Raw genomic sequence first — 27,365 nt, forward strand, 5'->3', positions numbered from 1 at the left:
AACAAACAAAGAAAGTAATCAGCATTTGCAAAAGGATTTTATCAGTATCCAGACTCACAACATACTATTCAGTATATCTGGAATATAATCCAAAATTACTGTCAAAGAACCTGGGAGCTCTGACCAATTCTCAAAGGAAAAATTAACAGATGCTGATTGCAAGATGATCCAGAAAATGGCTTTGATCAGGCAAAGAAATTAAAACAGCATTTATAACCATAATCCAAGAGATAAACATGAATACTCTTAAATGGAAAGATAGACATTCTCAGCAAAAACAAATGAAAACCCTAAAATGAGTATTTTATAACTGAAAGTTAACAATATCTGAAATTTAAAAAAGCAGAAAAAAAAAAAAAAAAACAAAACCCTTTGCATAGGTGTTTTAGCAGAAGAGATAAAATAGATCAGTAGAAAGTATTCAAACAATAGAAATTATCCAAAAAAGAAAAAAAGTGGTTTAATTAACTAAATCCTAAGAGACATATGGGACAATATTAGAGGTTCTAAAATTTATGACATTAAAATCCCAGAAGGAGAGGAGAAAAAGTTGGGCTCAGTAAAAAAAAGGAAGAGGTAATAGCTGAAAGCTTCTCAGATTTGATGAAAGGTATAAACTTCTAGCTCTTCATGGATCATTACCTTGTCATGGCAAAGGAGCTTGCGTAACTCAGTGAAGCAGGGCCACCCAAGACAGACAGGGCATAGTGGAAAGTTCTGACAAAATGTGGTCTGATGGAAGAGAGAATGGCAAACTGCTCCAGTATTCTGGCTGTGATAACCCCATGAACTGTATGAAAAGCAAAAAGATATGACACCAAAGATGAGGGCCCCCCCCCCCCCCCCCCCCCCCCCCGCCCCAGGCTCCCCCTCCCTGGGATTCTCCAGGCAAGAACACTGGATGGGTTGCCATTTCCTTCTCCAATGCAGGAAAGTGAAAAGTGAAAGTGAAGTGGCTCAGTCGTGTCCTACCCTTAGCGACCCCATGGACTGCAGCCTACCAGGCTCCTTCGTCCATGGGACTTTTCAGGCAAGAGTACTGGAGTGGGGTGCCATTATCTTCTCCACCAGGTCAGAAAGTGTCCAATATACTACTGGGGAAGAGCAGAAGACAGTTACTAATAGCTCCAGAAAGAAGCTGAAAGAATGTTCAGTTGTGGATATGTCTGCTGATGAAAGTAAAATCGGATGCTGTGAAGAACAGTATTGCATAGGAACCTGGAATGTTAGGTCCATGAATCAAGGTAAATTAGATGTGGTCAAGCAGGAGATGGCAAGAGTAAACATCGACATCTTAGGAATCAATGAACTAAAATGGACGGGAATGGGCAAATTCAATTCAGATGACCATTATATCTACTACTGTGGACAAGAATCCCTTAGAAGAAATGGAGTACCCTTCATAATCAATAAAAGAGTCTGAAATGCAGTACTTGGGTACAATCTCAAAAACGACAGAATGATCTCTGTTCATTTCCAAGGCAAACCATTCAGTATCACAGTAATCCAAGTCTATGCCCTGAACACTAATGCCTAAGAAACTGAAGTTGAATGGTTCTGTGAAGACCTACAAGACCTTCTAGAACTAACACCAAAAAAAGATGTCCTATTCATCATAGGGGATTGGGATGCAAAAGTAGGAAGTCAAGAGATACCTGGAGTAACAGGCAAGTTTGGCCTTGGAGTACAAAATGAAGCAGGGCAAAGAGCACAGAATTCTGCCAAGAAAATGCAGTGGTCATAGCAAACACCCTTTTCTAACAACACGAGGGATGACTTTACACATGGATATTGACCATTTCACCAAATGGTCAATATTGAAATCAGATTGAAGTACTCAAATATGCATGACCATAACATGTTTGAATCTCAAGTCTATTAAGGGGATAAATCAGACTCAAAGACTATATATTGGATAATAACATTTATATGACATTGTGGAGAAGGTAAAATTATAGGGATGTCAAACCCTAAGTCACTAGGTGTGCGGCTGCTGTTCAACTGCAAATAGACAGCACAAAGGAAAGCTTTATGATGGTGGAAATCCTCATCTTAATTGTGGTAGTGGTTACATTACTATATATTTATCAAAATTCAAAGAACTGTATACTAAATGGGGCAAATGTTATATAAATTTAAAAGCAGTTTTTATTCTATTTTATACAAATGAGGGAATTGAAACTTAGAGATGTTAAAGAAAGTTTTAAACTAATAATAAGTGGTAGAGAGTGCCCTTATTTCTTTTCTCCTAACTGTGGGTTTTTTAGTCTTGGCAGTATGATTTATTAGACTGGATAGTTCTTTGTTGTAGGGAGCTATCTTGAGCATTGTTTGATATTTATCACTATCTGTGACTTATATCTATATGTAACTAGAAGGTGGTCTGTATTATAGTGAAAGTGAAGTGAAGTCGCTCAGTCGTGTCCGACTCTTAGCGACCCCATGGACTGCAGCCTACCAGGCTCCTCCCTCCACGGGATTCTCCAAGTAAGAGTACTGGAGTGGGTTGCCATTTCCTTCTCCAGGGGATCTTCCCAACCCAAGGATCAAACCTGGGTTTCCCACATTCCAGGCAGATGCTTTAACCTCTGAGCCACCAAGGAAACCACTAGTCTGTATTATAGTTGATGATATTTAAATATTCATTTTCCATTTATTTCCAGTCTGGAGGGAAATCTACCAAGTCAAGTACTCTTTCACTTGGATACTTGATTGAGAAGATTAACATTTAAGGATACAGAATGGCTGTTCAAATAGGACCTCATTGGATGGTTTAACTTTACTGGGGTGACTAATATCCAGGTAAATGGCTCTCAATTTTCAAGTCTATAAGTTTGATTTTTGTCCTGGTTCTTATTGGGAGTTTGAAAGCATCAATTCTTCATTGCTTGGCCTTCTTTATGGTCCAACCCTCATGTCTCTACATAACCACTGGAAAAACCATGGCTTGAAAGTGATGTCTTTGCTTTTTAATGTGCTATCTAGGTTTCTTATAGCTTTCCCTCCAAGGAGCAAGCATCTTAATTTCATGGCTGCAATCACTGTCTGCAGAGATTTCAGAGCCCAAGAAAATAAAATATGTTACTGCTTCCACTTTTCCCCCTACTATTTGCCATGAAGTGATGGGACCAGATGCCATGATCTTAGTTTTTTGGATGTTGAATTTTAAGCCAACTTTTTCACTCTGCTTTCATCCTCATCAAGAGGCTTTTTAGTTCCTCCTCACTTTCTGCCATTAGAGTGGGATCATCTGCATATCTGAGGTTGTTGATATTTCTCCTGCAGTCTTGATTCCAACTTGTGATTGATCCAGACTGGCATTTTGCATGATGTACTCTGAATATAAGTTAAATAAGCAGGGTGACAGTATACAGCCTTGATGTACTCCTTTCCCAATTTGGAACCAGTCTGTTGTTCCATGTCCAGTTCTAACTGTTGCTTCTTGACCTGCATACAGGTTTTTTAGGATAGAGGTAAGGTGGTCTGGTACTATAGTTGGTGATATTTAAATATTCATTTTCTGTTTACTTCCAATCTGGAGGGAGATCTACCAAGTCAAGTACTCTTCCACTGCTTTTTTTTTTTTTCCCCCCCCAGGGAATTCTTTAACCTTTCAATACCAGAAACATATGGACAAGTTTTCCACTTTGCCATCTTTTTCTCATCCTGTATTTCATGCAGACCAATTTGCATTCTGTTAACATTGTTGTTCAAACTAATAATAATATGACTGATTAGTTTACATCAGATTCCATTCATGCCTTTCTGAAGGCACCTTATCGCCTTGATTTATAATAACTTTGGTGTTAGAGAACCTTCACTAAAGAATGTATTTATAAACCTTGTCTTAGAGAAGGAAGCCATAATAATCATAACTCTAATATAATGATTACAAATGGCTCTCTTAAACTGATTACACTTAAGTAATAATGAGCTTTATAAAATTAGTGGTACACAATAATGATTTAACGTGAAACTGTTGATGAAATTAAAAATTTAAAAAGTTATAGCAAGAACATGTGAGAGATGCCTTCTTTGAAAAAAAAAAGTTTAAATGGAAAATGATTAGGAGATTTGAAAACATGAGCTGTTTGCTAAATGGTTAAGAAACTATTGAAAGAAACTACTTTCTGTGGAAGATGGGCACCATTCTTTCCTCTTCTCACCACAGTTCATATATAATTCATATATTCTACATTTCCATTGTAGCAAGATAGCATCTCTAGACACTGTTTTTTTTTTAAAAATTGAAGTATTGTTGATATGCAAGTGTTGTGTTTTAGGTGTATAGCAAAGTGATTCAGTTATTCATATATATATGTATGTATGTGTATATAGTTATGTATGTACATATATTCTTTTCCAGATTCTTTTCCCTTGTAGATTATTACAAATATTGAGTATAGTTCTCTGTGCTGTATAGTAGCTCCTTGTTGGTTATTTATTTCATATATAGTAGTGTGTATATGTTAATCTCTAAGTCCTAATTTATTCCTCCTCACCCCCTAACTTTCACCTTGGGTAAGCATAAGTTTGTGTTCTCTGTCTGTGGCTCTATTTCTGTTTTGTAAAGAAGCTCAATTGTATCATTTTTTAAAAAGATTCCACATATAAGTGCTATCATATGATATTTGTCTTTACCTGTCTGGCTTACTTCACTTAGTATGATAATCTCTAGATTAATCTGTATTGTGACAAATGGAATCATTTCATTGTTTTTATGGCCAAACAATATTCCATTGTTTATATATACACCATATCTTCTTTATCCATTCATCTGTAGATGACAATTTAGATTGCCTCCATGGCTTGGCTATTGAAAATAGTGCTACAGTGAACACTGGGGTGAATGTATCTTTTCAAATTGTAATTTTTTCCAGATGTATGCCCAGGAGTGGGATCCACAGATCATATGGTAACTCTATTTTTAGTTTTTTAAGGAGCCTCCATCCTGTTCTCTAAAGTGGCTTTACCAATTTACATTTCTACCAATAGTGTAGGAGGGTTCCTTTTTCTCCATACCCTCGCCAACATTCACTGTTTGTAGATTGTTTGGTGATAGCCATTCTGATCATATGAGATGATATCTTGTAGTTTTGGCCTTTCTCTAATGATCAGAAATGTTGAGAATTTTTTGTGTGTGCTTGTTGGCCATCTGTATATCATTTTTGAATAAATTTCTATTTAGATCTTCTTTCCATTTTTTGTTTTAGTTTTTAAATATATTGAGCTGTATGACCTGTTTATATTTTAGAAATTAATTCATTGTTGATAGCATTTTTTGCAAATATTTTCTCCAAGTTTCTGGGTTGTCTTTTCGTTTTTTCTTTTTCTTTTTTTCTTTTTAATGGTTTCCTTTGCTGTGCAAAAGCTTTTGAATTTAATTTGGTCCCATTTGTTTATTTTTCTTTTTATCTTCATTACTCTGGGAGGTGGTGCCCAAAAGGTAGTGCTGCTGTATAGGTCAGAGAATGTTCTTTAATCCATATTGAGTTTATTTTTGTATATGGTGTTAGAGAATATTCTACTTTCATTTTTTTATATGTAGCTCTCCTGTTTCCCCAGCATCACTTATTGAAGAGACTATCTTTTTTTCCCGTTATTTACTCTTGCCTCTTTTGTCATAGATTAATCGGCCATAGGTTTGTGGGTTTATTTCTGGGCTTTCTATCCTGTTCCATTGAACTGTATTTCTGTTTTTATGCCAGGGCCATGATATTTTGATTTCTGTAGCTTTGTAGTGTAGCCTGAAGTCAGGAAGCATGATTCCTCCAGCTTTATTTTTCTTCCTCGAGATTGCTTTTGCTATTTGGAGTCTTTTGTGTTTCCATACAGATTTTAAAATTATTTGTTCTAGTTCTGTGAAAAATGCTGTTGATAATTTAATAGAAATGGACATTGACTCTGTAGATTACCTTGGGTAGTACAGTCACTTTAACAGTATCGATTCTTAAAGCTCAAGACCATAATATATCTTTACATCTGTTTGTGTCTTCTTCAGTTCCCGTGATCAGTATCTTAAAGTTTTTGGAGTATAGGTTTTTTGCCTTCTTCCGTTCAGTTCAGTCACTCAGTCGTGTCTGACTCTTTGCGACCCCATGAACTGTAGCACGCCAGGCCTCCCTGTCCATCACCAACTCCCAGAGTTTACCCTAACTCATGTACATTGAGTCGGTAATGCCATCCAACCATCTTATCCTCTGTCATCTCCTTCTCCTCCTGCCCTCAATCTTTCCCAGCATCAGGGTCTTTTCAATTGAGTCAGTACTTCACATCAGGTGGCCAAAGTATTGGAATTTCAGCTTCAGCATCAGTCCTTTCAGTGAACACCCAGGACTGATCTCCTTTAGGATGGACTGGCTGGATCTCCTTGCAGTTCAAGGGACTCTCAAGAGTCTTCTCCAACACCACAGTTCAAAAGCATCAATTCTTCGGCACTCAGCTTTCTTTATAGTCCAACTTTGACATCCATACATGACTACTGGAAAAACCATAGCCTTGACTAGACAGTCCTTTGTTGACAAAATAATGTCTCTGCTTTTTAATATGTTGTTTAGGTTTGTCATAACTTTCCTTCCAAGGAGTAAGTGTCTTTTAATTTCATGGCTGCAATCACCATCTGCAGTGATTTTGGATCCCCAGAAATAAAGCAGCCACTGTTTCCACTGTTTCTCCATCTATTTGCCATGAAGTGATGGGACTGTATGCCATGATCTTAGTTTTCTGAATGTTGAGCTTTAAGCCAACTTTTTCACTCTCCTCTTTCACTTTCATCAAGAGGCTCTTTAATTCTCCTTTGCCTCTTTAGGTAGGCTTTATTTGTAGGGATTAAAAAAATTTTTTTTGATACAGTGGTCAGTGGGATTGTTTCCTTAATTTTTCTTTCTGATCTTTTCTTATTAATGTATAGAAAAATTTCTGCATACTAATTTTGTATCCTGCAACTTTACTGAATTCCCTGATGAGTTCACTTTCTGGTAGCATCTTTAGGATTTTTTATGAATAGTATCATGTCACCTGCACACAGAATTTTGCATCTTCTTTTGCAATTTTGATTTCTTTTTTCTTTGACTTGTTTCTTCATCTTGCTTGACATATATATATATATATATATATATATATATATATATGTGAAAAATCTATATCATTGACAAAATTAATAGTTCATCTTATTGCAGGTTTATAAAAGAATTAACTTTATTACTAAATATCATAAAAGTTATTCAGAAACATTAATGAATAATATGTAATTTCTTTTATTAATTTGTATACACTTTTCTGAGTATAATATTTCTGTTAGTGGATACCATAAAGACGTTGAGATCATAGATAAATCTATTTTTCTCCGTTTCCTCTCTCTTTCTTCCTTTCAGCAGATGTGCTGTGCTGTGCTGTGCTCAGTCCTTCAGTCTTTTCTGACTCTTTGCGACCCCATGGACAGTAGCCTGCCAGGTTCCTCTGTCCATGGGAATTCTCCAGGCCACAATACTGGAGTGGGGTGCTATTTCCTACTCCAGGGGATCTTCCCAACCCAATGATCAAACCCGCGTCTTTTGCATCTCCTGTATTGGCAAGTGAATTCTTTACCATTGTGCCACCTGGGAAGCCAGTGGTCACATGTGGATGAAGTTACCTCTTTTTTACTTCAAGCCTAGAACTTTGATGAAAGTGCCTGGCAAATCCAGTAATCTTCCCCTCCTATGAATTTAAGAGTGCTTCTTATTGTTAGTATTCATTTCACACATACTATTATGCATTATTATTAATTATATGTTTTGTGTCTCAAGCTATATTACAGATCCCTTTATTTAGGCATCTTATAATATGTATTTGATATTTTCTGAATGAGTGATTATTATTGCTCACTAATATCTTAGTTTTGTTTTGAAAACATGTTGGGTCATCTTCTCACAGCGAATGTTCATTAGGTAGAATTTGAAGGAGCTGAAAGCCTTTGCTATTTTGTCATTTCCTAAAAGAGTGCACATTATTTCCTTGACTAGATCTCATGTAATATTCACTTTTCCATTACAGTAGTTATATTGTAGTTAAGCAAGATTGGAAGAAATGTCAGTGGGTTTGTTTTATGGCTGACTTTGGAGCCATTTCCTGAATATTATACTCAGTACAGCTTGTTTTTCCAGTCACTGCTTTAAATATTATGAGATACAGGCCTAAAACTCTCTGGCCAGACCTCTTTACCTGGAGGCTTATTCAAAGGACTGAAAGTTATTTAATAAATAATCTTAAATGTCTGCATTTAGTTACATCCATTAGATGGGTCCTTTTAATTTGTGTGTATGTGTATGTGTGTACATGTGTGTGCTATCTTAAATTGTTTTCCATGTGTAAATTTCTTAAAACTTTTTGAAAAGTATAAATATTTTTAGAGAGACTGTTGGGCTACATGAGCATGAATATTCAGATCAGATGGTCTTGCCATTTACTGGCTGTGTGACCGTGGGTATTTTTACTTCATTCAGGCTTCTGATTCTTTAGTCAGTTCTATTATAGGGCTAACAATGCTTATTCCAGAGTACAGCTGCAAGAATTAAAATGAAAGCATGTATATAAAACCAGGCTTGTAGTAGATGTTCAAGAAATCATTATTAATCATCTCCTTATTTATGTCACCTTCACTGTGGTTAAATTTTGTAATATACTATCACAATTAAATATTCCTATCCTCTTAAAATAATTTGGCTGTTTAGGTCATTTCAGATTGCAATGGAAAAGTTAGAAGGTGTCTATGCCATATAGAATTTTTATAGAATCCTAGTAGATAGTTAGCAGTATTTTTTAAATAATCAGGTTTTGAGTGGTAGCAGAGAGATCTAACCGTGTTGATAAAATAGGCAGAAGAACCTATGATTACTGTATAACCTCAGCACTTTATTTTCATGATGATAATCCTGTTTATGTAGCCTACTATGGGCTGGAGTTTGTTTCATTTTTTCTTTCTGGTCTTACTTAAATATTACTCGTTTTTTTGGAGCTAGATTTTATACTTTTTAAGATTGAGTGTTATGACATCATGTTATCATCAGTGATGGCATACACAAAATAAACTGCTGAGGTTATACAATAATTATAGATTCTTCTGGGTATTTTATCAACATGGTTAGATCTCTCAGCTGCTACTCAAAACCTGACTATTTAAAAAATGCTGTTAGATATCTACTAGGATTCTATAAAAATTCTATATGGCATAGACATCTTCTAACTTCGCCATTGCAACCTGAAGTGGCCTAAACAGCCAAACTATTTTAAAAGGATAGGAATTATACTATAAATAAAATGGGCTTCCCTTATAGCTCAGTTGGTAAAGAATCCACCTGCAATGCAGGAGACCTGGGTTCGATTTCTGGGTCAGGAAGTTCCTCTGGAGAAGAGAAAGGTTATCTACTCCAGTATTCTGGCCTGGAGTCAAAAAGAGTCAGACATGACTGAGCGACTTTCACTCATAAATAAAATAATACTACATTGCACATAAAAAAGAGGGGATTGTTTTGTCATTTAATTGTAAAGCTATCAGTGTTAAAGTTTTTAGGGAAAAAGTATTTTTCCTTGAAATAATTTTTACATTCAAGTTTCATGAATTTTGATTTACTAAATTAACCATCAAAGTACAGAGTTTTGAAGGGTTTCTAATAATATGATAATGATTCATCATGATTTCTCCTATTGCTTCTCACTACTAACACTTTAGTATTTTACAGTAGCATCAAATAGCATCTTAATAGAATATTAATAGTCTCGATTAAATATTCTTTTGTATTTGTTGTGATGGAAACAGTATACTGAGATGCTTTTATGAGATACAACAAACTTGTAATGGATTGCATTTTGGTAGTTTTAGTAAGCAGAAAGCTGTAGGACACTTAATTGGATTGAGATTCTCTTGATCATGAAAAGAAATTGTTTGTGCTGTGGGAGTCTGTTAGCTTTTTTAGAACCATTGTCATATTTATTCTTTCCTTCCTTCTTTCATCAATAAACAATTACTTCACCTTAGATATTTTCATTTAAGTTGAAATGGAAGAAAATAACATTTATTATTTGTTTTTGAAACTTGTTAAAAATTTAAGACCACTCAATTATAAGAAATAGACTTGATGCTGAAGTATATTTATAACTGATACTGAGGATTTTTTTTTTAAACAAAGACTACAAGAGTAAAATAACCCAGTGTTTGACATGGGTTGCATAAATACTCAATGCTTGGTTTTATCAAAAGGAATAAAAAATAGTTCATGAAATTAGAGTCATTATTTTTATGAAGTAAATTGAATAAAACAAGATGAAGTTAAATCAATAACATTTTTGGAGTTGCACACCTTATTTAATCTATCCTCTTTTACTTTCTGATTGGAATCATTTCTCCAGTTATAAATAGCCCAGGCTTAGTAGTCCAAATGAATGTGTGTGGCTATTGTCATTTCCTGGCTTTGGCATTTCTACAATTAGTGTGGAAGTTTCTGGCAAGCTCCTGGGTGAGTGTTTTGATGTACTGACTTAGAAGTGGAAGAATAAAACCCTTTTCACAGCTGGTGTGTGATTCTGAACAGAGACACAGAAGCTGGTTTTTTTTTTCAGTTTTATACTAATTTAGGTATATAGACATCATGCTTCAAATGAATTGTTGGCTGGGATAGCTCCTTTTTCTATTGTTTATCTAAGGGAGAACAAATTTGGATTTCAAGTAAATATTGGGATGGTTTGTTTGTGAAAGTTCCAGAGAGTAGTCCTGGAACTGAATTTTCTCTCTGTCTTTTGGCTTTCAAATTGAGATGTTACAACTTGTGGAACAATCTGCAATCTACAAAATTAACTGAGATTTTTTTTTTTTAGTGATTGAAGTGTATAGATTTATCTCATTCATTGGGATAAAATAAAAAGTAATCTAGAGAGATTGATGAAAGGAGGTCTATATAAAAATTGTTAGATACTGGAAAATGGTAATTTTATCTGCATTTTACTAGCTGGCTATTGACTTTTTCAGTAAATATCATTTTAAAAATGAGAAACAGTGAGTTATTACTCTTGCGTCAATCACCAAGTTCTCATAAAGATAGGTAAAGCAAGATATGTATATAATTCAGGTTTTCAAAAGGAAGATTTTTGTCTAAATTTAGTGTCTAATTAGTGTAGTGTTGCACACAAAGATTTTAGAAAACTTTTCTTACTCAAAATGAATTTGAATGTTTATCTTAAACTCTTTAAATTTTTTTCCTAAGCTTACTACTTTTTCAAAACATGGAACCCAAAGAAGATGTACAGATGGCTAACAAATACATGAAAAGATGCTCAACATCACTCATTATCAGAGAAATGCAAATCAAAACCACAATGAGGTACCATTTCACGCCGGTCAGAATGGCTGCGATCCAAAAGACTACAAACAATAAATGCTGGAGAGGGTGTGGAGAAAAGGGAACCCTCTTACACTGTTGGTGGGAATGAAAACTAATACAGCCACTATGGAGAACAGTATGGAGATTCCTTAAAAAACTGGAAATAGAACTGCCATATGACCCAGAAATCCCACTGCTGGGCATACACACCAAGGAAACCAGAATTGAAAGAGACACGTGTACCCCAATGTTCATCACAGCACTGTTTATAATAGCCAGGACATGGAAGCAACCTAGATGTCCATCAGCAGATGAATGGATAAGAAAGCTGGGGTACATATACACAATGGAGTATTACTCAGCCATTAAAAAGAATACATTTGAATCAGTTCTAATGAGGTGGATGAAACTGGAGCCTATTATACAGAGTGAAGTAAGCCAGAAAGAAAAACACCAATACAGTATACTAACACATATATATGGAATTAAAAAGATAGTAATGATAACCCTATATGTGAGACAGAAAGAGAGACACATATATAGAACAGTCTTTTGGACTCTGTGGGAGAAGAAGAGGGTGGAATGATTTGAGAGAGTAGCATTGAAACATGTATATTATCATATGTGAAACAGATCGCCAGTCCAGGTTTGATGCATGAGACAGGGTGCTCAGGGCTGGTGCACTGGGATGACCCAGAGGGATGAGATGGGGAGGGACCTGGAGGAGGGGGCTTAGGATGGGGAACACATGTACACCTGTGGCTGATTCATGTCAGTGTATGGTAACCAATACAATATTGTAAAGTAGTTAGCCTCCAAATAAAATAAAATATATATATATAAAAAAAGCATGGACACCCAGTGTAATTTTTTCCTAGGAATATGAAAGATTACAGTAAACTTTAGGTTCAGTTTAGCCATTAGTTTTTATTCTGAACTTACTCGCAAAGTAGTTTAGAGTTAACTTTTCAATTTTGTTTTTATTTACAAATACGTTTTTCTCATTTTTCCTGAAAATCTTCACATATGTAAAATAAAGTATGCTTTTTCCTTTCTACTTTTGTTACCAATATTCAGTATATTCTTCTTTATATCATCACTGTATTTATAAGCTGTGGATCTTTTGCTTTCTCTTTATGATGCTACAAAAGTAAGAAACCAAATTTAGTGTTCTGTTTGTGGATCTGGTGGATTTTTCATTTCATTTCAGTTCAGTTCAGTTGCTCAGTCGTGTCTGACTCTTTGCGACCCCATGAATCGCAGCATGCCAGGGCATCCTGTCCATCACCAACTCCTGTAGTTCACTCAAACTCATGTCCATCGAGTCGGTGATGCCATCCAACCGACTCATCCTCTGTTGTCCCCTTCTCCGCCTGCCCCCAATCCCTCCCAGCATCAGAGTATTTTCCAATGAGTCAACCCTTCGCATAAGGTGGCCAAAGTATTGGAGTTTCAGCTTCAGCATCAGTCCTTCCATGAACACCCAGGACTGATCTCCTTTAGGATGGACTGGCTGGATCTCCTTGCAGTCCAAGGGACTCTCAAGAGTCTTCTCCAACACCACAGTTCAAAAGCATCAATTCTTTGGTGCTCAGCCTTCTTCACAGTCCATTTCTCATATATGAGAAATATATATTCACAGTCCATATATGACCACTGGAAAAACCATAGCCCTGACTAGATGGACCTTTGTTGGCAAAGTAATATCTCTGCTTTTTAGTATGCTATCTAGGTTGGTCATAACTTTCCTTCCAAGGAGTAAGCATCTTTTAATTTCATGGCTGCAATCACCATCTGCAGTGATTCTGGAACCCAGAAAAACAAAGTCTGACACTGTTTCCACTGTGTCCCCATCTATTTCCCATGAAGTGATAGGACCAGATACCATGATCTTAGTTTTCTGAATGTTGAGCTTTAAGCCAACTTTTTCACTCTCCTCTTTCACTTTCATCAAGAGGCTTTTTAGTTCTTCTTCACTTTCTGCCATAAGGGTGGTGTCATCTGCATATCTGAGGTTATTGAGATTTCTCCTGGCAATCTTGATTCCAGTTGGCGCTTCTTCCAGCCCACCGTTTCTCATGATGTACTCTGCATATAAGTTAACTAAGCAGGGTGACAATATACAGCCTTGACATACTCCTTTTCCTATTTGGAACCAGTTTATTGTCCCATGTCCAGTTCTAACTGTTGCTTTCTGACCTGCATACAGGTTTCTCAAGAGGCAGGTCAGGTGGTCTGGTATTCCCATCTCTTTCAGAATTTTCCACAGTTTATTATGATCCACACAGTCAAAGGCTTTGGCACAGTCAATAAAGCAGAAATAGATGTTTTTCTGAAACTCTCTTCCTTTTTCCATGATCCAGCGGATGTTGGCAATTTGATCTCTGGTTCCTCTGCCTTTTCTAAAACCAGCTTAAACATCTGGAAGTTCACGGTTCACGTATTGCTGAAGCCTGGCTTGGAGAATTTTGAGCATTACTTTACTAGTGTGTGAGATGAGTGCAATTGTGCAGTAGTTTGATTTGCAATTGTGCAGTTCTTTGGCATTGCCTTTCTTTGGGATTGTAATGAAAACTGACCTTTGCCAGTCCTGTGGCCACTGCTGAGTTTTCCAAATTTGCTGAAATATTGAGTGCAGCACTTTCACAGCATAATCTTTCAGGATTTGAAATAGCTCAACTGGAATTCCATCACCTTCACTAGCTTTGTTTGTAGTGATGCTTTCTAAGGTCCACTTGACTTCGCATTCCAGGATGTCTGGCTGTAGGTGAGTGATCACAGCATCGTAATTATGTGGGTCATGAAGCTCTTTTTTGTACAGTTCTTCTGTGTATTCTTGCCACCTTGTCTTAATATTCTCTGCTTGTGTTAGGTCGATATCATTTCTGTCCTTTATCGAGCCCATCTTTGCATGAAATGTTCCCTTGGCATCTCTAATTTTCTTGACAAGATCTCTAGTCTTTCCCATTCTGTTGTTTTCCTCTATTTCTTTGCATTGATCACTGAGGAAGACTTTCTTATCTCTCCTTGCTATTCTTTGGAACTCTGCATTCAGATGCTTATATCTTTCCTTTTCTCCTTTGCTTTTCACTTCTCTTCTTTTCACAGTTATTTGTAAGGCCTTCTCAGGCAGCCATTTTGCTTTTTTTGCATTTCGTTTCCATGGGGATCGTCTTAATCCCTGTCTCCTGTATAATGTCTTGAACCTCTGTCCATAGTTCATCAGGCACTCTGTCTATCAGATCTAGTCCCTTAAATCTATTTCTCACTTCCACTGTATAATAATAAGGAATTTGCTTTAGGTCGTATCTGAATGGTCTAGTGGTTTTCTCCACTTGCTTCAATTTAAGTCTGAATTTGGGAATAAGGAGTTCATGATCTGAGCCACAGTCAGCTCCTGGTCTTGTTTTTGTTGACTGTATAGAGCTTCTCCATCTTTGGCTGCAAAGAATATAATGAATCTGATTTCGGTGTTGACCATTTAGTGATGTCCATGTGTAGAGTCTTCTCTTTTGTTGTTGGAAGAGGGTGTTTGCTATGACCAGTGTGTTCTCTAGGCAAAACTCTATTAGCTTTTGCCCTGCTTCATTCCGTATTCCAAGGCCAAATTTTCCTGTTACTCCAGGTGTTTCTTGACTTCCTACTTTTGCATTCCAGTCCCCTATAATGAAAAGGACATCTTTTTGGGGTATTAGTCTAAAAAGTCTTGTACATCTTCATAGAACCGTTCAACTTCAGCTTCCTCAGGGTTATTGGTTGGGACATAGGCTTGGACCTTTGTTGACACTGTGATGTCTCTGCTTTTTAATACTCTGTCTAGGTTTGCCATATCCTTTCAAGGGGCAAGTGTCTTTTAATTTCATGACTGCAGTCACCTTCTGTAGTGATATTGAAGCCCAAGAAAATAAAATCTGTCACTGTTTCCATTTTTTCTGTTCTGTTTGCCATGAAGTGATGGGACCTGTTGCCATGATCTTCATTTCTTGAATGTTGAATTTTAAGCCAGCTTTTTCACTCCCCTCTTTTATCTTCATTGACAGGCTATTTAGTTCATCTTTGCTTTCTGCTGTTAGGGTGGTGTCACCTGCATATCTGAGGTTATTACTATTTCTGTCAGCAATCTTAGTTCCAGCTTGAGTTTCATCCAGTCCAGCATTTCGCATGATGTACTCTGCATATAAGTTGAATAAACAGGATGATAGTATACAACCTTGACGTACTCCTTTCCCAGTTTTGAACATGTTTGTTGTTCTGTGTTCAGTTCTAACTGTTGGTTCTTGAGCTGCATACAAGTTTCTTAGGAGGCAAGTAAGCCGATTGGGTGTTCTGATCTTTTTAATAATTTCCCACAGTTTGTTGTGAGTTTGTTGTGGTCCACACAGTCAAAGGATTTAGTGTAGTCAGTGAAGCAGAAGTAGATGTTTTTCTGGAATCCCCCTTTTTTTTCCACGATCCAAATCTATGACTGTAGATTTGTCAATTCTCTATATATTTCTATCATCTTTTGTTGTCTGTATTTTGAAATCATATAAGATTATATACAGTTTAACAGGTGAAGCCTTTATCATTAGCAAGTGAGTGACCTGTTTGATCTTTAGTAATACTTTTTGCTTTAATGTTTTTTTGTCTGGATGAATATGGCTACTTCAGCTTTGTTTTGTTTTGTTTAGACTTTTCCTTGTTTATCTTCTGCTCTCAATCTTAATCTTAATCCTTTTAACGTTTTTTTTTAGCATAAAAATGAAGTATAAATTTTAAAATCAGACAGATTACTTTAAATCCAGGCTAATTGCTTTTCTTACCTGGTGCATTTGATGATTTTACACATATTATAATTATTGATATAATTGTATTTATATCTATGTTTGCACCCCCAACTTATTTGTGCTGTTTTCTCTCCTGTTTGAATTGCCCTGTATTTGTATTTTTTACTCATGCAACTACTTCTCAACTAGTTTGGAGGTCATATTTTATTTGCATATATTTTTAGTACTTGCCACTGAAATCCATATTTAACGTAATAAAGTCTGAAATTACACAATGTCTTTATCTTCCTCTTGCATAATATAAACAACTTAACCAGGTGGCACTAGTGGTAAACAACCTGCCTCCAATGCAGGAGACATAAGAGACCTGGGTTCCCTCCCTGGGTTGGGAAGAGGGCATGGCAACCTACTCCAGTATTCTTGTCTGGAGAATCCCACCAACAGAGGAACTTGGCAGGCTACAGTCCATAGAGTCGCGAAGAGTCAGACATGACTGAAGTGACCTAGCATGCAACAGCACATTAACTCCCTTTAACCTCCTCCTAACTTTAATTCTATGTTTTCATGTATTTTGATTTTCATCCTGAGACTGAATTTATACACCGCAAAATACTGTTAATGGGTTTTTGTTTGTTTGTTTAATTCTTTAGATGTTCATGTGTATTTACCACTTTCTTTGCTCTTCATTCATGATTTTTCTTGAATCATCTATTTGAGATCACTTTCTGTCTGAATACTGTGATATTATAATTCATAGGAAATATATATTTGGTTATTCAGGTGACCAAGATATATTTCTCATATATATTTGGTCTTCATCCACAGTTCTTAGATCACAACTTGAAAACTGTTGGAATTTCCTAAGTATTGAGGGTAATAAGTGTGTCATTTTTTATGTTAAGGAGGTGACTTTTGGAAAGCACTTAAGGATGGGGCTGGTTGTCAATGGACCCAACCTTGTGATTAGAAGGTTGGAACTTTCAGTTCTACACCCTGACCTTTGAGGAGGGGATAATTCAGTCACCAATCAGCCATGCCTGTAGAATGAATCTTCCATTAAAACCCCAAAAGGGTAAGGTTCAGAGAGCTTCCAGGTTAGAGAATATGTGGAGGTTCTGGGAGAGTGGCTCCTGGAGACCATGGAAGCTTTGCATCCTTACCCCGTTACTTGACCTGTGTATCTCCTTGATCTGGCTCTTCCTGTGTTATAACCTTTTATAATAAACTGGTTATATAAGGACTAAAATTTTTCTCTGAGTTCTGTGTGCTGCTCCAGCAAATGAATCAAACCCAAGGAGAAAATTGTAGGAATCTCTGATTTATAGCTAGTTAGTCAGAGGTACAGTTGGCATTCTGAGTTGAAGGGAGTCACTGGAAATTCCAGTTTGTAGCCAGTTGATCAGAAACACAGCCTGGACTTAACAACTGACATTTGAAACGGGGGGTGTGTGCAGGGGGCAGTCTTATAGGACTGAGCCCTCAACCTGTAGAAGCTGATGCTTGCTGTCTCTGAGCAGGTGGTTTTAGAATTGAGTTGAATTCTGAGACAACCTACTGATATACTGTTCAAGAATTGCTTTTTGTTGTGGAGAGCCCCCTCACTGAATTGGGTCTCCAAAGAAATACATTTCTAGAATTTTCTTACTTTGGAATTTTGCTTTTATTCTTTTAAAAGTTAACGTAATAAACTTTTATTCTCAGTCAACATGTGTCAAACTGTTTCTCACAATCTGTCATGGATCCAGGCTGACGGAGGCTACACCGTCAGTGGTCCTATCTGAGATGCATGGGCTTCCTAGTAGGTGTTGTAGGGGAAGAGAATGCTGGAGGGTCTGTACTGGTAGTTAAATGAATGCATATTCCTTCAGCTCATAGCTTTCCAGTCTGTCATGCACAGGGTAGGGGAATCTTCCCTCATTCTTGGTTGGAGAGAAGTAGATACGAGTAATCACTATGAGACTCTCCTTAGGTAGTTTTTTGTTGTTGTTGTTGCTATAAAGTCATTATCACTTTTTCTTCTTCTAGTTTTCTTGAGCTATAATTGACACACATCTCTGTATAAGTTTAAGGTGTACAGCATAATGATTTGACATACATCATGAAATGATTACCACAATAAGTTTAATGAACATCTTGTATAGATACAGAATTAAATAAATAGAAAAAATAATTTCCTTGTAATGAAAAATCTTAGGATTTATTTTCTTAACAACTTTCATTTATAACTGTTAATTATATTTATTGTGTTGAATGCTCCATCCCTGGTACTTATAACTGGAAGTTTGAACCTTTTGACTACCTTCATCTAAGCCCCTCTCCCCTTTGTTTTTGAAAGTTAATTTTTGTCTGTTGGGGTAGAAACATAGATTAATTGTTGTATTCTCTCAGCACTCTGAAAATACCATTTTACTGTCTTTTAGCTTTCATTGTTGCTGGCAAGAAGTCAGCTGTCATTTAACAAAGAAGTTCTGATGTTAATTAGAAGATTGGAGATGGCCAAATACTGTCATATTTTTTCTTTCAACTTTGCATTTCCAAAGAAACTAGTTATACATGAGAATTTCCCTTCTCATGTGTCTGATCCCCTCCCATAAGTATGAAGAAAAACACAGGCTTAAAGTTGAGACCTAACTGAAGAAAAGAAACTTCAGGACTTGGGGGATCTTTTCCAACTTTTCCAAGACAAATGTTAATAAAAGGAAGTTTTTAATTCTTTTGCATTTAAAGTTACTTATATAAAAGTTTTCATCAAATAGAAATTAGTCATTTGAAACTGGATTTAAATGATATTTAGCTATATGTCTCTTTTTTGGTCATCTGCTCAGTCATCCTTCTACATCTGTCCCCTGTATCTGTCTATCATATGTCTTTCTACCTACTCTGCCTTCTCTTGAAGGGGGTTGACTTTAAATAAATATTAACCCATTGAAATATGGTATTGACATAGATTGACATACTATAGATAGGGATTTTGCAAAATGCAGTTCAAAAAGGCTAAGAATGAGCTAGGTATTTTTACTATTAAATTATTAAAGTAAAATGTGAGTAGCAGCAGGGGTAAAAGTCATCTTACCTTATCTTTTGATCTTTTGTCAAGGAATTGGAAATCACCACTTCTTTTCTGGCTGTGTCAGTGTCACACAGCTGCTGGAATAGAAATAAGACAATTTCAGAGTTAATGCCACATAACTTGTATCAAACTGTGTTTGCCTACTGAGTCAGGGCTGCCATTAGTTGTACAAGTAGAGTGAAAAGATGTTTATAAGCCATGGAAAGTAATACGGGGTTAATTTAAATGAACCTCTTTCTAAAGCTAGCTCTTTTCATAGTCTTATAGCTTGTCATTATTTGTCATATCACTTGGAGTCTAACAGTGTAAGTCTGGTGTCTTGCTTATTGCCTTTTATAAATGTTAAGGATTCATCTACTCTCTTTAGACTCTACAAGAAAAAAAAGCATTGCAAAACATTGATATATGTTTCACTGTGACTGGCTCCTACAATTTCAAAGAACCAGCCAAATGATACTAAAGTTATGTGTATATTCCTGATATACTAAAGAACAAAACATGAAGTTGGTTATATTTATTAAAATAATCTTGACTCTATGCCAGACAGAACATAAGGATCTTCCCTCTCCTTCACTCCATTTTCATTTATTGTTAGTGAGATTTAGCTTCCTTATAAAATGATACAGAACTTGAGCTCCCAAAAGTAGACTCTTTGTTTAATGTTGCTGCTAAGCTGCTGAATCACTTCAGTCGTGTCCGACTCTGTTTGACACCATAGACAGCAGCCACCAGGCTCCCCCATTCCTGGGATTCTCCAGGCAAGAACACTGGAGTGGGTTGCCATTTCCTTCTCCGATGCATGAAAGTGAAAAGTGAAAGTGAAGTCACTCAGTCATGTCCGACTCTTAGCGACCCCATGGACTGCTGCCTACCAGGCTCCTCCATCCATGGGGTTTTCCAGGCAAAGTACTGGAGTGGGATGCCATTGCCTTCTCCTAGTGTGGCTCTAATTCTTACCATTGCTCTTTTACAAACTTCCATTTTATATTTCTTGGACAGTAACTGCAAAAAATGTACATGTAGTAGATAATTCCCTATTTTATAGTACTGAAATAACAGGGGGTGAAAGCAAAGTTCGCCATGCTACCCATCAAAATTTAGAAATTTATAATAGAAACTCCCAGGATTACCATGGATTATCAATGAAGAGTCTGGGGAAGTAAGTGTATGTCATTGGAGAGCTTAAAAAAATGTGCTCCTTTCCTCTGCACTTTTATTTGGTTAAGATTTTACCACTTACATTAATTTTTGAGTATAAACAGCATAGGGATATACATATGATCTAGATAGATAATATTAGAAGAGGTTGGGAAAGATAATATCTCTTGGTGGGTGGCTTATGTGATTTTTACTACTTTAAAAAACTCAAAAGTCAGGGTCATTCAGGCTACTTTTTGGAGACACAGGAAATCATTAATAGAGATCTTGGGTAATAAAGATGGACATTATGTTGCTCTATGAATCTGTGCCTGGTCGAACATTTTTTTTTAAAGCAGAAATTTTAGTTTAATAATTATTCAAGCTTAGTGTTCTAACCAGATGAAATGTTTAGCAGTTGTTACCATGTGTTGGCACAGGGAAAGAGCAGTTAATGCTTTGAAGTGGTTATCAGACAAACTCCATAATTCTTTCTATGTAGCTGAATAAATGTGTTGCTTAGAACTGGTGACAGGATGAGCCATAGAAAGAATGGTTAAGTGGGCACTCAGTGGCATACTTATTCAGGCATATTTCTGTGGTCCAAACTTAGTGAGGGTCAGATCTCCTGATCTGCCATTATTGTTGTTGTTCAGTTGCTAAGTTATGTCCGACTCTTTATGACCCCATGGACTGTAGCATGCCAGGCTTCCCTGTCCTTCACTGTCTGCCAGGGTTTGCTCAAATTCATGTCCACTGAGTTGGTGATGCTATCTAACCATCTCATCCTCTGCCTCCCTCTTCTCGTTTAGCCTTCAGTCTTCCCAGCATAAGAGTCTTTCCCAATGAGTTGGCACTTTGCATCAGGTGGCCAAAGGATTGGAGCTTCAGCTTCAGTCCTTCCAAGAAAATTAAGGTTGATTTCCTTTATAATTGACTAGTTTGATCTCCTTTGCAGTCCAAGGGACTCTCAAGGGACTTCTCCAGTACCACAATTCAAAAGCATCAGTTCTTTGGTGCTCAGCCTTATTTATGGTCCAACTCTCACATCCGTTCATGACTACTGGAAAAACTGTAGCTTTGACTATATGGGCCTTTGTTGGAAAAGTTTTATCTCTGCTTTTTAATATGCTGTTTAGGTTTGTCATAGGTTTCCTTTCAGGGAGCAAGCATCTTTGAATTTCTTGGTTTCAGTCACCATCAGCAGTGCTTTGGAAACTCAAGAAAATAAAATATGTCACTGTTTCCACTTTTCCCCCTGCTATTTGCCATAAAGTGATGGGACCAGATCTTAGTTTTCTGAATGTTGAGTTTTAAGCCAGCTTTTTCACTCTCCTCTTTCACCCTCATTGACGCTCTTATAGTACCTCTTCATTTTCTACCGTTAGAGTGATATCATCTTCATTTCTGAGGTTGTTGATATTTCTCCCCACAGTCTTGATTCCAGCCTGTGATTCATTCAGCCCAGCATTTTGCATAATGTACTCTGCATATGTTAAATGAACAGAGTGACAATATACAGCCTTGTCTTACTCCTTTCCCAATTTTGAACCAGTCAGTTGTTCCATATAAGGTTCCAGTTGTCACTCCTTGACCTGCATACAAGTGTCTCAGGAGACAGGTAAAGTGGTCTGGTATTTGCACCTCTAAAGGTTTTGTTGTTGTTAATTTCAGAGTTAGTTTAGAAATTGTTTCAAAATTAGTAAATTGGTGATTTATTTTCTGAAATATTTCTTGTTTGACAATGTCTTTCACATGCTTACTCCTGAAAGACTAGCCAAAATATAGTTGGATCACAACATTTTCTCCTTAAATTTTGCAGTTGTTTCCATATGGTATTTTATATTTTATCATTTTGTCTGTAAGCTTTTTTTTTTCTTTCTGCTTCTCCATAAGAAAAGACTTCCCTGGTGGCTCAACGGTAAAAGAATCCACATGCACTGTGGGAGACACAGGTTCAACCTTTGGGTTGGGAAGATAGCCTGGTGAAAGCAATGTCAACCTACTCCATTATTCTTGCCTGGGAAATCCCATGGATGGAGGAATCTGGCTGGCTACAGTCTGTGGGGTCATGAAAGAGTCAGGCGAGACTTAGTGACTATACACCAACAATAGATCCATAAGAAAAGTCATCAATTTTTGTAAATCTTGCAAATCAGAACATAGGTAGCTGTTACTACCTACCCCTGGGCCGATTTAGTTTTTTTATAATTGTTTCTTTTCCAGAAATATCTTTTATCATTTTAATTTCCTTTTAAATGGAGTTATATAATTGACTGTATAACTCAGGTACAATTAATATCAAGAGTACAACATAATTATTTTATGTTTATAGGTACTGTGACATGATCACCACAATAAATTTAATTAACATCAATTACCATACATAGACACAAAATTATTTTCCCTTGTGATAAGAACTTTTAATATTTAGTATGTAAGCAACTTTCAATTATGTGATAAAATATTGTCTAGTCACCATGCTGTACATTATATTCCCCTGACTTATTTATTTTCTGTAAGTTCTAAAAGTTTCTACCTTTTGATTCCTTTTACCATTTCTCCCACTCCCAACAATTGACCCTGGTGATCACAAATCTATTCTCTGTATCTATGAGCTTGATTCTTTTTTTTAATTCCACATATAAGTGAGATTATATGGTATTTGTTTTAATCTGTTTTAGTATAATGCCATCAAAGTCCATTCATCTTGTCCATTTCATTCTTTTTATAGTTGAATAATATTTCATTGTATAAACATACCACATTTTCTTTTTCCAACTGTCCTTGAATACTTAACGTTGTTTCTGTTTCTTGCCTACTGTAAATAATCCTGCAGTAAACATGTGAAAATGAAAATTGCTCAGTTGTATCTGACTCTTTGCAACCCCATGGACTGTTGCCCACCAGGCTCCTTTCTTGGTGGAATTCTTCAGGACAGAATACTGGAGTGGGTAGCCATTCCCTTCTCCAGAGGATCTTCTCAACCCAGGGATCTAACCCAAGTCCCTGGCATTGCAGGCAGATTCTTTATCTTCTGAGTCGCTAGTGAACATGGGGATGCATGTGTCTTTTCCAGTTAGTGTTTTTGGATAAATACCCAGAAGTGGAATTGCCAGATTATACCATAGTTTTATTTCAGTATTTTGAAGAACATTCATACTGTATTCCATAGTAACTGCACCAATTTACATTCTTACCAACAGTGCACAAGGGTTCCCTTTTGTCTATGTACTCACCTCCAGTTGTTTTCTCTTGTCTTTTTTATATTAATAATTTCACCATGCTAACTAGTTTGAGGTGATAGCTCACTGTAGTTTTGATTTGCATTTCCCTGATTCCTTTTCATATTCCTGTTGGCCTTTTGTATGTCTTATTTGGAAAATATTGCTATTCACGTCCTCTGCCCAGTTTTTAATTGGATTGTTTGCTTTTTTGCTATTGAGCTGTGTGAGTTCTTTATATATTTTGGATATTAAGCCGTCATATATATGATTTGCAAATTCCTTCTCCCATTCAGTAGGTTGCCTTTTCATTTTTGTGGATGGTTTCCTTTGCTATGCAAAGCTTTTTAGTTTGAAGAAGCTCCATTTATTAATTTTTGCTCTTGTTAATAATCTTTGCTTTTGGTGTCAAAATAAAAAAATTATTGCCAAGACCAGTGGCAAGGTGCATACCACCTATGATTTCTTCTAGTAGGTTTTTGGTTTCAGATCTTTCATTCAGGTGTCTAATCTGTTTTAAGTTTTGTGTATTGTAAGCTAGTGGTCTAGTTTCATTTTTTTTTGCATGTTCCTGTCCAGTTTTCCAAACACCATTTATTGAGTGAATTTGTCTTTCCCCTATTGTATATTCTTGACTCCATTCTCATACATTAATTGACCATACATGAGTAGGTTTATTTCTGCATTTTATTCTAGTCAGTTGGTTTCCATGTGTTTCTTTTTTATGCCAATACCCTCTTTGATTATTGTAGCTCTGTAATAGAGTTTGGAATCAGGGAGCATGATTCTTCCAGCTTTGTTCTCCTTTCTTAAGATTTCTTTTGGTATTTGGAGTGTTTAGTGTTTTTATAGAAATTTAAAGAGTTATTTGTTTTAATTCTGTGAAAAATGGAGGAGCTGGGCGGGCTACAGTCCATGGCGTCACCAAGTGTCAGACAGGACTGAGTGACTAACACACACACAAACCTAATTTAAAAGAAATATTTGAAAGGTCATCTTTAAATATAAAAAATGATTCTATAGGAAAGGGAAAATCACAATTGGAAAGGAAAATATATAAAAGGATTGAAGATCACTTAAATAAGCCAGTACATAGTTTGTATAGTACAAAAAACAAACTAAAAATTTTATAAAAGTGATTATAAATAAAATTAACAGCAAAAGGATAAACACGAAGATGTAAATAGGACATTGAAATCACAAAATGTGGGAGAGAGGAGTAAAAAATGTAAATTTTTTAGAATGTGTTTGAACTGTATGACTATAAGCCTAAAGCAAATAGATATAGTTTGGGTTAACAATTGAAAATCATGGTAACCACAAATCAGAAACAGAATAGTTATACAAAAAACAGAAAGGAACTCAACCATAATATAAAAGAAGACCTTCTAACCACAAAAGGAAAAACATAAAGAAGAATAAATAACTACAAAATCAACTGAAAACAAGGCTTAAGATGACAATAAATACATACCTATCAATAATTACTTTCAGTGTTAATATACTAAATGTTCCTATCAAATGTCATAGAGTTGCAGGTTGAATAAGAAAACAAGAATCTATAATGCAAGATACAAGAGACTCAAGGGGTAATGACACAACGTGACTGAAAGTGAGGGGATGGAAAAACATACAAATAGAAACGATAAGAAAATGAGGGTAGCAATACTCATATCACAGAAACTAGTCTTTCAAACCAAGTCTATAACAGAAGACAAGGGAATTATATAATGACAAAAGGATCAGTATTGAAAGAGGATATGATACTTGTTAAGATATATGCACCTAAATATATAAAACAAATAACTAAGAGACGCTAAGATAGGAATTGACTATTATTATAGATTAATAGTAGGAAACTTTTTACACCTCTCATTGATGGAAAGATCTTGCATACAGAAAATCAGAAAGGCAACCACCATCCTAGATGACACAGTGGACCATTTGAACTTAATTGATATCTATAGGACAAATGAATAAAACAGAATACATTTTTCTTTCAAGCTCACATGGAAATTTTTCTAGGTTAGACTATATACTAGGTCACAAAAGAAGTCTCAACATATTTAAGAGGGTAGAACTTATATCAAGTATCTTTTCTAACCACAATATTATGAAACTAGAAATCAACCACAGAAAGAAAAATGAGAAATAAAGCTATCACATGAAAACTAAACAATCTGCTACTAAAAAAATACACAAAAGCCCAGTAGGTCAATGATGAAATCAAAGTGAAAATCAGAAAATGCCTTGAGACAAAAGGCAATAAAAGCATAACCTTACAAAAATCTATGGGATGTAGCAAAAGTTAATCTAAAAGGGGGAAGTTTATAGCAATACAGGCCTTCCTTCAGAAAAAAGAAAATTCTCAAATAAAAAACCTAACCTACCATCTAAAAGAATAGAAAAGAACAAAACCCCCAAAGTCAGTAGAAGGAAGGAAAAATAAAGATTAGAGAGGAAATAAGTAAAATAGAGATTAAAATAAATAGAAAAAGATCAATAAAACTGAGAACTGATTTTGAAAGGATAAACAAAATAGACAAACCTTTGGCCAGGCTCACCAAGAAGAAAAGAGAGAACACCAAAATAAGCAAAATAAGAAATGAAAGAGGAGAGATAACAACCAATACTGCAGAAATATAAAATACAAGAAGAAAATATTATGAACAGTTATGTCGACAAAATGGAAAACTTAGATGAAATGGGCAAGTTGTGGAAACATCTAGCCTGCCATAACTGAGTCAACAAGGAACAGATAATTTGAATAGGCCAATCAGTAGAAGTGAAAGAGTCTGTAACAAAATCTCCCTGCCAACAAAATTCCAGGACTGGACAGCTTCAGTGGAAAATCCTATAAAAGATACAAGGAACTTATTTGTATCCTATTCAAACAATTCAAAAAGATTGAAGAGGAGAGAACACTCTCAAATTCACCTGGTGAAGCCATTAACCTGATACATTACAAAAAAGAAAAGACTGATATCTTTGATGTATATATATGCAAAAATCCTGAACAAAATATCGGAAAACCGAATCTAACAATTATACAAAGCCTTAGGTACCACAATCAAGTTGGGTTCATTCCTGTGCCAAAAGGATGGTTCAACAGATGGAAATAAATCCATGTGATACAGCACATGGATTGATTATATAATCATCTCAATAGACACATAAAGAGCATTTGATGTAATTCAACATCCATTCCTGATAATTTTCACAAAAGTAGGTATAGCATGAATGTATCTCAACATAAAAAAAAGCTATTTATGACAATCCCATAGGCAACATTAATAGTGGTGAAAAGCTGAAAGCCTCCTGATAAATTTAGGAAAAGACAAAGATGCATACTTTTGACTTCTATTTATAGTAGAATTGGAAGTCCTAGCCACAGCAATCAGGCAAAAAAAAAAAAAAAGAAATATAAGATATTCAGTTTGGATAGGAAGAGGTGAAACTCTGACCATTTCCAGATGATATGATGGTCTGCATATAGAGAACCATAAAGACTCCATTCAAAAACTGTTTGAAGTAACAAATTAATTAAGCAAGGTAGCAGGATACGATTCATATATAGAATTGTGTGCATTCTTTTATACTAGCAATACAATATCAGAATGACTGAGTAAATTAATCCTGTTTAAAATCCCAACAAAAAATATCTAGGAATATGCTTAACCAAGGAGCTGAAGATCTATATATGCTGAAAATTATAAAACATTCTTAAGGGAAATTGAAAATGATTCAAAGAAATAAAAAGATATTTTTGATTGGAAGAATTAATATTTTTAAAATGGCCATGCTGTCCAAAGCA

General features: G+C 35.8%; 1 protein-coding gene and 1 long non-coding RNA gene across 2 annotated transcripts in view; both read left to right on the top strand.

The window, feature by feature from the left end:
• SLC2A13 (solute carrier family 2 member 13) overlaps window positions 1–27,365 on the top strand; it is a 526,379-nt gene that overhangs the window by 46,602 nt on the left and 452,412 nt on the right. The window lies entirely within an intron of this gene.
• LOC139183118 (uncharacterized) lies at window positions 876–26,978 on the top strand. Its single transcript, XR_011566603.1, has 2 exons — window positions 876–2,802; window positions 11,238–26,978. It is a non-coding gene; the product is annotated as an uncharacterized lncRNA (long non-coding RNA).

This window comes from Bos indicus, chromosome 5 (assembly GCF_029378745.1).
Source record: "Bos indicus isolate NIAB-ARS_2022 breed Sahiwal x Tharparkar chromosome 5, NIAB-ARS_B.indTharparkar_mat_pri_1.0, whole genome shotgun sequence".
Lineage (NCBI taxonomy): Eukaryota > Metazoa > Chordata > Mammalia > Artiodactyla > Bovidae > Bos > Bos indicus.